The following is a 10,421-nucleotide window of genomic DNA, read 5'->3' as shown; positions in this document are numbered from 1 at the left end:
TAATGTCAGGTGAAAGTTGAACACTGCTGCTGTGGCAGTGCTGCCTCCCTTGATCAACAGTCAAAACTGTGTTGAAACTCTGATTTGTTTGTGATGCACAATTTTGCTTGTCATAAGATAGGCGCCAAATCATTTTGGGGAATCTGTCCCAAAACAATTTTGTGGTCAAAGAAAAATGGCCATAACAGTCAAGAAATAGGATTACATTACAGTTCCACTGGGTATTCTAGACTAGACATCCATCTTGTGACAGATGTTAGAGTCTGAGGTTTATTTATTCACCCTTACTAGTTTCTGAGGCAAGCCAGCCAGAATGCTGCTGGCAAGTGATTCAGCCCCTCTTATCTGTATTAAGTCCTTGAGTGCTTGCTCATCAAAGCCCTGTCCCGCAGCTGGGGGCCTGTCTGTGTGGTGAATGGTGAGCATTTCAGAACACTCAACACTGGATAAGGATATTGATGACAGAGCACAGCACAATAGGTGATGGGCACCACACTGTCTTCTCAAATGACCTCGCTGTGTCTCTGTTCCAGTTTCCAAAGGAAAGGCCACTCCCCAAAGATAAGCACCACTCCTGTGTTCCCTGTGTATGCTGTGGAACAAAATTGAATAGCTGAGTAGAACAGATCACTAGGGGAGGCTGCTGAGAGGGGACGGCTCATTGTAATGGCTGGAATGGAATTAATGGAACGGAGTCAAACATGTGGTTTCCATATGTTTGATGTGTTTGAAAGCATTCCACCTATTCAGCTCCAGCCATTACCACAAGCCCGTCCTCCCCAATTAAGGTGCCACCAACCTCCTGGGGTGTATACAATTTAGAATCAGTATCGGTCCAGTACTTCATACCACACTCTGAACTGTATCTCTGCTGTTATCTGAAATGTCTGAGTTTGAAATATGGACACTGATAGAGACATGACAGTCTGTGTAAATAAAGCAAGTAGGAAGATGAGAGCTAAGTCCTGTGCAATCTATCTTTACTGATGTTGCCCAGACCTGCCCAGTTAACACTCAGGTGATATGAGGGAGGGACAGCCAGTGGGTACAGGTGAAGGTGCCTCTGAAAATCCTCTGAATCATTCATATATCCTGTGGGCATACTGCTGTGGGTCAATACCAGTATCCACTGGACCTGTCTGGACCTCTGGCCCTCGCTGGCCCCGTCTGGCCTTCTCTGGCCCTGTCTGCAATATCCCTGAAGACCCCACTAAGACACAATGTCCATCAGTTTCTGCCTCACAACTCATAGCAGCATATTGTATTTCCCGCATACAGGCCCTTAGCCAGGGTCTCTTTCTTCTTAACCCATGGCAGAGGTTATCAGGGGATTGTTGTGGTTGATAAAGGAGTGTTCCACTGTGACACCACAGGGTACATGTCCTGGATCTGAGAGGGTAGCAAAAAGTGGCCTGAGTGGCGCTCTGTGTTCACAGTGGCGTGGAAGGATTCCAGGCCACCGGCCATCTTAGTCAGAGCCAGTTAATGGCTGACTAAAGAGTAACAGGGAGGTAGAGCGGATGGCTTTCTTCCCAATTGCAAATAACTTCCTTATCGATGGGACAGTAAAAGTCAGTGTACTTATATTATGTTAGTTACTCTTTTCCTACCCCTTTTACTAGAGTTTATCTTGTTGTCATTAGGGGTTGGGTTGGTTGCCAGGTTAGAATATTCTTGTGTATGTCCTGTTTACAAGATTTGATCATGTTTTGCCAAATCTCATGTCTCTGAGATGCTTGAGGCGATCAATGAAAAGGTGGTCTCCTCCAGAAATTCCATACACGCAGATCATATATCCCTTCCACGTTTACAGCTCACTGAACAACCTATTAGTTATTCAGCCAATTTTTTGACGGCCTGTGCAGCTCAGTGGGGTCGCTATGCGTCGTTTCATGTCTGGGTGCATTAGACAAACCCACCGGAACTCTGGTCAATACGTTCAAAGCCACCTGTTTCAACTTTGCTTAGTAAACACAACCTATTTCTAATTTGCAACACCCAGAGCAAATGTGTGGGTTTACTCTGTCAACAAGGCCTCAGCTGTGTTAGAGAGTGGAGTGGTTACATATTGGCAGGGGTTATGTACATGAAAAACATGGATTATCTGGAGACAGACAGGTCCTACCACTGCTTTGTAACAGCTTGTGTAGCTCATCTACTGCATATGGATGGTGGTGTCCTAGTAACCTCCCTTGGGGTGAAATGTCAACTGGATGGAGCCACGGAGAGTGGTTTGGGGATCCCTCCTAAATGAAGGGGTTTAGGATCTTCCTACTGATCTTCAAAGGAAGTAGCCAGGGGAATAGTCAAATATATGGCTTTGGTCAGGGGGATTTCTACCTTACTGAGTCCCCTGACCGCTTCAAAGTTTCACAGAGTCTTACTTTGGGAGATTAGAGAACTGGGCTGAGTCAGTTTCAAGGGTTTTGGGCATGAAGAGGCTGTGAAAAAGCTTTAGACCTAATGCTAAGAGATCACCATGCGTGTTGATTCACCCTGAATAAGGCACAGTGATGCCAAAATGTTGGAGGTTTACCCAATACATTACTGGGAGCTTATATATCGCGTGTGCGACCCTCTTTATTTCTATAGCCTACGATTCAGTCATCATAACAGAAACTGACAAAATGTATTGATTGTGTTAAGTGATCTGACCAGTGATGTGAGGTTCGTTGAGCTTTGATTCCTTCGAACACACACTGTTGTGTTTCCAGTCTATGTCGCTGATCCAGGATCTGCTGAAGGAGATCCAGGACCTGAAGGAGTCCAGAGACGACCTGAAGAAAGAGGTCAAGAGCCTCCAGAACCAACCCAACCAGGTCAGACACACATCCATACTGGCAAACCCTCTTAGTGAGGAGGGATTGCAGATAGACATTTGGCAACCTTGCTCATCTCCCTCATTAATCTACAGTTGGGGATATACCCAGTGCTCATCATTAGGGAATCCTTCTCCATCTCACCACCCCACACAGTGGTGAAATATAGCGTCATGTAGAGCCCGATCCACCCTGGCCCTGGTCCCCTCCCTCCATCACTCTCTGTAGGGGACATGGAGTCATACAGAGGGCAACAGCATCAAAGAGCCACAGCTTATCTCTGGCAACCTGGCCTGTCACTCACCCCAACAATAGAGTGAGGATAATAGGGATCATCCTACATGTCTGTTTCCATCTGGTAGCATGATGTTGCTCTGGGTGTTTTTGGGTTCCAGCTGAATATGAGTGAGCTGGTTGACAGAATTAACGAAGTGGAACAGTACTGCCACCGACTGGACAACCTGGACTCTGCCACCGTGAGTTGGAACTGAGGAGACTACTTTCCAAGCTCAGAAATTATATACTACCTTGTTAAGAGGAGACAAACAATAGTATAGTACTGTAGTAGCTAACTCTAGTAAAAAGATGTTAATCATGACTTCCTCTCTTTCTTGTCTTCTCTCTATCACAGAAAGAGCTGCAGGACAGAGTTGGGAGTTACCCAGACGAGCTCATCCAGTGTGTGACCTGGGACATCATGCAGACCACCTTGGTTAGCGAGCAACAGAATCTGCAAAAGGCATGTCTTATGTCTTGCTTGAAAGAGCGAGATTCCTTTATCAAGCAATCATATACAAGACATAGGAATAGACATTAGCTTTGTGTTGATGGTAGCTATTTCTCCAATAGGAAATCAGGCACTCAGTCCCTGTCCCCACATCAGTTGTCATGACCACCATGACTCCTTTCAGCGCCTCTGTCAATGCCAACACTGGAGCTGCTGCCTTCACTCCTGGCACTGTCACTGCCAGCCAGCATGGGGGGGCACTGCCCCAGCAGTCCCTTTCTGATGGAGCTGCTGCCTTCACTCCTGGCACTGTCACTGCCAGCCAGCATGGGGGGGCACTGCCCCAGCAGTCCCTCTCTGATGGAGCTGCTGCCTCCACTCCTGGCGCTGTCACTGTCAGCCAGCATGGGGGGGCACTGCCCCAGCAGTCCCTCTCTGATGGAGCTGCTGCCTTCACTCCTGGCACTGTCACTGCCAGCCAGCATGGGGGGGCACTGCCCCAGCAGTCCCTCTCTGATGGAGCTACTGCCTTCACTCCTGGCACTGGCACTGTCACTGTCAGCCAGCATGGGGGGGCACTGCCCCAGCAATCCCTCTCTGATGGAGCTGCTGCCTTCACTCCTGGCACTGGCACTGTCACTGCCAGGCAGCATGGGGGGGCACTGCCCCAGCAGTCCCTCTCTGATGGAGCTGCTGCCTTCACTCCTGTCACTGTCAGCCAGCATGGGGGGACACTGCCCCAGCAGTCCCTCTCTGATGGAGCTCTGATGGTGGGCAGCAAACCCCTGTCTCGTGTGGCCAGCGGGGCAGAGCGTTACCCAGAGACAGTGGAGGCCCTGAGGGACGTGGGCAGGCTCAGGGAGAGACACAACACCCTGGAGACCAGAGTAGAGCTGCTGGAAGCAGGCAAGGCCGACCAGGCCCAGCTCCAGCACCTCCGGGAGCACCTCACTGACATGGGTAAGAGAACAATGTGGAGATTGGATAGTGTATGGCTATTCTATGTTTTCTTTTACTGAATGATGTCTTTTGTGTGGGATGACCATTTTTGTCCTGAATGTGTAGGGGACAGGGATGTGCCTGACAAACTGTTGGATCAACTGAATCATCTGAGAGTTCTGGTCGACAGCCTGATGGGTGACAGAGCCAAGGTGAGCGAGGAAGATGTACACACACACACACACACATACACATACACACATACATACATACATACATACATACATACATACATACATACATACATACATACATACATACATACATACATACATTGTTGATGACCCCATGTCCCTGTCGTAGCTGGGAGAACTGGAGCAGCTGATTCTGAACATAGGGACAGTTCAGGGCTCAGAGGGAGGCTCAGAAACAGCCAAAGGGTCAGACAGTGAGGACTCTGACTCTCCTAAGCAAGGACAGCTCAGACTGCAGATATTATACCTCAGGTAAACAACGACACAGGAGCACACAGGAAGGCTAAATAGAAATGATAGATAGTTTATTATGGAAACTACATTTGATATCATTTGGTAGTCTAAGTAATTTGTAACACAAGAGGTTGACAGTACCTTAATTGGGGAGAACGGGCTCGTGGTAACTACTGGAGCGGAATCAGTGAAATGGTATGAAATACATCAAACACATGGTTTCCAGGTGTATGATGCCATTCCATTTGCTCTGTTCCGGACATTATTACGAGCCGTTCTCCCCTCAGCAGTTTTATGGCCAGTTGAAATGTGGTAGTTTTCCATTGGAAGAGAGGTGGTGGCCTGCTCCTCATGGCCTGGTGCTCCTGTTCCACCACTCTGTGTTCAGGAACGCAGTGCAGAAAGTGGAGGAAGAGGTGCTACTGCTGAAGACTGAGAACACCTCAGCCAAGGCTGAGCAGAAGACCAAGAAAGACAGACAGCTACAGGATCAGGTTAGACAGACAGACAGACAGACAGACAGACAGACAGACAGACAGACAGACAGACAGACAGACAGACAGACAGACAGACAGACAGACAGACAGACAGACATATTCCAGTGCATATAGACATTTGAATACACTGTCAGGTCTAACACCAGAGTGTAAAACCTTCAACTGTAGAATATAGCTGAGACAGCATCATCCATAATGTAGCAGCTAGTGGCCCCTGGTGGCCCCAACATGGCCCTCACACTGCCCTCTCACCGCAGATGGACAACCTGCAAGGCATGCTGGAGGACATGATGGCGTCCTCCTCCTCGCTGCTCTCCCAGAGCCTCCAGCAGGAGCCCCAGGGGTCAGAGCAGGGCCAGGGCAGCGGTCAGGCAGGCGGGCAGCAAGGCTCCACGTGCCCCTCCTGCTCTGTAGACGTGAGCAGGAAGGTCAGCCAGCTGTTCCAGCGCTATGAGAATCTGCAGGGCCTGGTTAGCAGATTCATGAATCAGCAGGGAGGAGGCAGACCTGGAGCAGAGGTACTAAAGGCAGGGCCAGGATAGAGGATGAAACAGAATACCAAAGGGTTTTAATTAAATAATGGGTCTGTTATGTTGAACCCTGAGGGAGGGATACGTTTAGAGATGATATGTAAGGGAAGCTCTATCAGGGCAGCAGTGTGTTAAGGGAAAGGAGTGTGTCAGTGCCAGGCACTCCATGGCAGTGGGGCATGGCTGTGTATTACAGACATAGAACCCTGTCTCTCTGTGTTTCTGCCAGAGCTCGGAGCTGATGAATGACGTTCAGGGAGCCATCATGCAGCTGCAGGCTGAGTGTGAGAAGCTCCACGGCACAGCCAACCACCTGATTGAGGAGCACAGCCAGAAACAGGTCCACATCGACGTGAGTCTGGGAGGGAGGGCCGCAGCAGGGGGAGGCCCATAGGAGACGCTCCACGCTGTACTTCTGTTCCAAACCACAGAAAGATGATTCTCAGTAATGTCTTTCTGTCATAGCATCTGTACAAGTCCATGGAAGAACTGGACGAGAAGAAAGCTGACAAAGAGCTTGTGGAGATGGAGATTGAAATCGTGAGTCTCTCACCACAACATGCCATAGTTTAGCTTTCCCTCAGTGTGTTATACTCAACTGAGGTGAACTCTCACAAGTTCTCACATGTTGATGTTAGTCTAGACGAGCTTCCACAAGTCCATTCAAGACCATAGGGGTACCTACAAATCCCGAACATGCTCAAGTTCACCTGTACCAGCCCATGCTAAACCCTACCAAGGCCATACAAGTCACCACAAGCCCATACATGTCCATACACAAGTTCATACACATATGTATTTATCCCTACAAGCTCATACAGGTTTCACCTAACCCTTACAAGCTCATACAGGTTTCACCTAACCCTTACAAGCTCATACAGGTTTCACTTAACCCTTACAAGCTCATACAGGTTTCACTTAACCCCTACAAGCTCATACAGGTTTCACTTAACCCCTACAAGTGCATGCAGGTTTCACTTAACCCCTACAAGCTCATACAGGTTTCACTTAACCCCTACAAGTGCATGCAGGTTTCACTTAACCCTTACAAGCTCATACAGGTTTCACTTAACCCCTACAAGTGCATGCAGGTTTCACTTAACCCCTACAAGTGCATGCAGGTTTCACTTAACCCTTACAAGTGCATGCAGGTTTCACTTAACCCCTACAAGTGCATGCAGGTTTCACTTAACCCCTACAAGTGCATGCAGGTTTCACTTAACCCTTACAAGTCCATACAGGTTTCACTTAACCCTTACAAGTCCATACAGGTTTCACTTAACCCTTACAAGTCCATACAGGTTTCACTTAACCCTTACAAGTCCATACAGGTTTCACTTAACCCCTACAAGTGCATGCAGGTTTCACTTAACCCTTACAAGTCCATACAGGTTTCACTTAACCCCTACAAGTGCATGCAGGTTTCACTTAACCCCTACAAGTGCATGCAGGTTTCACTTAACCCTTACAAGTCCATACAGGTTTCACTTAACCCCTACAAGTGCATGCAGGTTTCACTTAACCCCTACAAGTGCATGCAGGTTTCACTTAACCCCTACAAGTGCATGCAGGTTTCACTTAACCCCTACAAGTCCATACAGGTTTCACTTAACCCCTACAAGTGCATGCAGGTTTCACTTAACCCCTACAAGCTCATACAGGTTTCACTTAACCCCTACAAGTGCATGCAGGTTTCACTTAACCCCTACAAGCTCATACAGGTTTCACTTAACCCTTACAAGTCCATACAGGTTTCACTTAACCCCTACAAGTGCATGCAGGTTTCACTTAACCCCTACAAGTCCATACAGGTTTCACTTAACCCCTACAAGTGCATGCAGGTTTCACCTAACCCCTACAAGTCCATACAGGTTTCACTTAACCCCTACAAGTGCATGCAGGTTTCACCTAACCCCTACAAGTGCATGCAGGTTTCACCTAACCCTTACAAGTCCATACAGGTTTCACCTAACCCCTACAAGTGCATGCAGGTTTCACCTAACCCCTACAAGTGCACACTAGTACTGCCATTGCCCGGACTGCATCTCCTCTCTTCCTGTAGAAAGCAGACAAGCGTGCCCTGGAGACCAAGGTGAGCCGCATGCAGTTTGACTCCATGACAGAGGAGCTCAACACCATGTTCCAGGAGCTGCTCAGCAAGATCACCGGCCAGGAGCAGGACTGGCACAAAATCATCGACAAAATCTCCACCGAGATGGAGTGCAAGGTGAGACTGAGCAGGAAGTTACCCTGCTAAATGGATGTTTATATAATAGGCCTACATGTCCATTGATACGCGCCATGCTCTGCTGTTATTACAATGCTATCACCAATACATATATCTCACAAGTCTGTATGTCACAAGTTTAAGTGTTTTACGAACGTGTTTATAGTGACAGATAGCATTGTTTGTAAAAATCTCATGGAATGTCTGTCTGGTGTGTCTGGTGGTAGTTTATATCTTTGGGATCCCTGTAGTACATCTGTTGTCTATCTGTGTAGCTGGACCGGATTGAGCTGGATCCTGTGAAGAAGCAGCTAGAGGACCGCTGGAAGAGCATTCGTAAGCAACTGCAGGCCCAGCCTGCCCCGAAGGAGGACGACGCTGCAGGCATCAGGAAGTAAGTCACATGTCACAGCCAGGCCCAGGAGGGATGATGGCTGGATAAGTCCAGGTTCCTCTATGGAGTTCTACATGATCATGCGTTCATTGTCTTCCTGTGTTTAGCGTTCATTTTATCTCTGTCTATATTCTGTCTATATGTTTATGTTCTGTTTGTATACTCAATCAATCAATCAAGTTTATTTTATATAGCCCTTCGTACATCAGCTAATATCTCGAAGTGCTGTACAGAAACCCAGCCTAAAACCCCAAACAGCAAGCAATGCAGGTGTAGAAGCACTGTATACTGTTGTTTACTCACTGTGTATGTACAGTATATACTGTATTCTGTTCATAACTCATCCTAATATGCCTACTACTGTACACACTATTTTCCTTCCAAATTATATACTGTCTATACACACCACGTATTTATATTCTGGATTCTGACACATGCTCACTCTGATATATCTACTCTGGATTGTTAATTGGACTCGTTCTGTCATTTCTTGTTTGTTTGTTTGTTTGTTTGTTTCTTGATTATTTGTGTATTTGTATTGTATTTGCTAGACATTCTACTGCGCTGTTGGAGCTAGAAACAAAAGCATTTTGCTGCACCTGCTATAACACTTGCAAATCTGTGTATGCAACCAATAAACTTTGGTTTTGATTTGTCTTTGTTACGTCCCTTTCATAGACAACTTGTGGCAAGGTTCCACTGCATCTCCTGCGACCGCCCAGTTGATATGCTTACCCCAGGACCGTAAGTAAATGATAATAATATCCTATTTTTATACAGTACACACAGACATTGTGGAAATTGAAATAATAGGATTGTGGTGCTGTTTATTCACCTACCTCTCTTTCTTCTTTCTCTCTCCACTGGACAACAGGCACTTGGTCACCGTGCCCTCCACTCCTGGCCTACCCTCCCACAAGTCCAACCGACCGTACACCATCTATGAGCTTGAGCAGGTTCGCCAGCACTGCAGAAGGTGAGAGCAGACAGTCATACTACTACTATACATCTCCGTCAAACATCACAACTGAAACTCTTACTTGGCCCCATTTTAACCAGCAGGGGGTGCCAGTGTCCCAATATCCAATATACAGTGTAGTCAACTTTATCTTACCCCCAAAGACCTAACACCCACACTAGATCAGTCAGAAGTGTTCCAAAGTTACAAGTGTCTGACATTAGCCAGCTCTCCCTCCATCTCAGCCTGAGGCCAGGGACCAACCACGGCCACTTTGAGATGGCCAGCTCCGAAAGGGCCATGATGCAGGTGCAGCGGATCCACACCATGATGTGTAGGCAGATAGAGAGAGTGCAGAGCCACCTATCTGGCCCAGAGCGCACCTACAGCCAGGGGGCTCTGAGGGAGATCGGGAGCTCCCGCTATCCACACATCCTGAGCCCGCTGCAGAGGACCAGCCAGAGTCTGCCCAAGCAGTGAGTCAGTCAGTCAGGCCAGGGTCAGGCAGGGAAGCCGGGAGCACATGTATTGAAACAGGGGAAGGACCAAAAAGTTGTCCATATTGCTTTGTTATGGTTTAGAGAAGTGTCAGGGAGGCAAGGTGACCAAATGTAACTACAAACTATAAATACTGTACTGTCAGGTCTGTTTAAAACCTCTAGAAGTGTTTATCCTCCGACCTTCAACCTCCACTCCTGTGTCCATCCTAGCGAGCGCATCCCTGAGATGGCGGACTACAGTTACCTGGCCATGTCCCGGAGCTGTGGAGGCAGCCACACCGTGACCTACCCCAACCGCCGCTACACCCGCCTGCAGCACATCAGCCACTTCATCCAGGCTGA

The sequence above is a fragment of the Salvelinus namaycush genome, chromosome 41 (assembly GCF_016432855.1).
Source record: "Salvelinus namaycush isolate Seneca chromosome 41, SaNama_1.0, whole genome shotgun sequence".
Classification (NCBI taxonomy): Eukaryota; Metazoa; Chordata; class Actinopteri; order Salmoniformes; family Salmonidae; genus Salvelinus; species Salvelinus namaycush.
The sequence above is the reverse complement of the archived record's forward strand: the minus strand, read 5'-3'. Positions refer to the sequence as shown.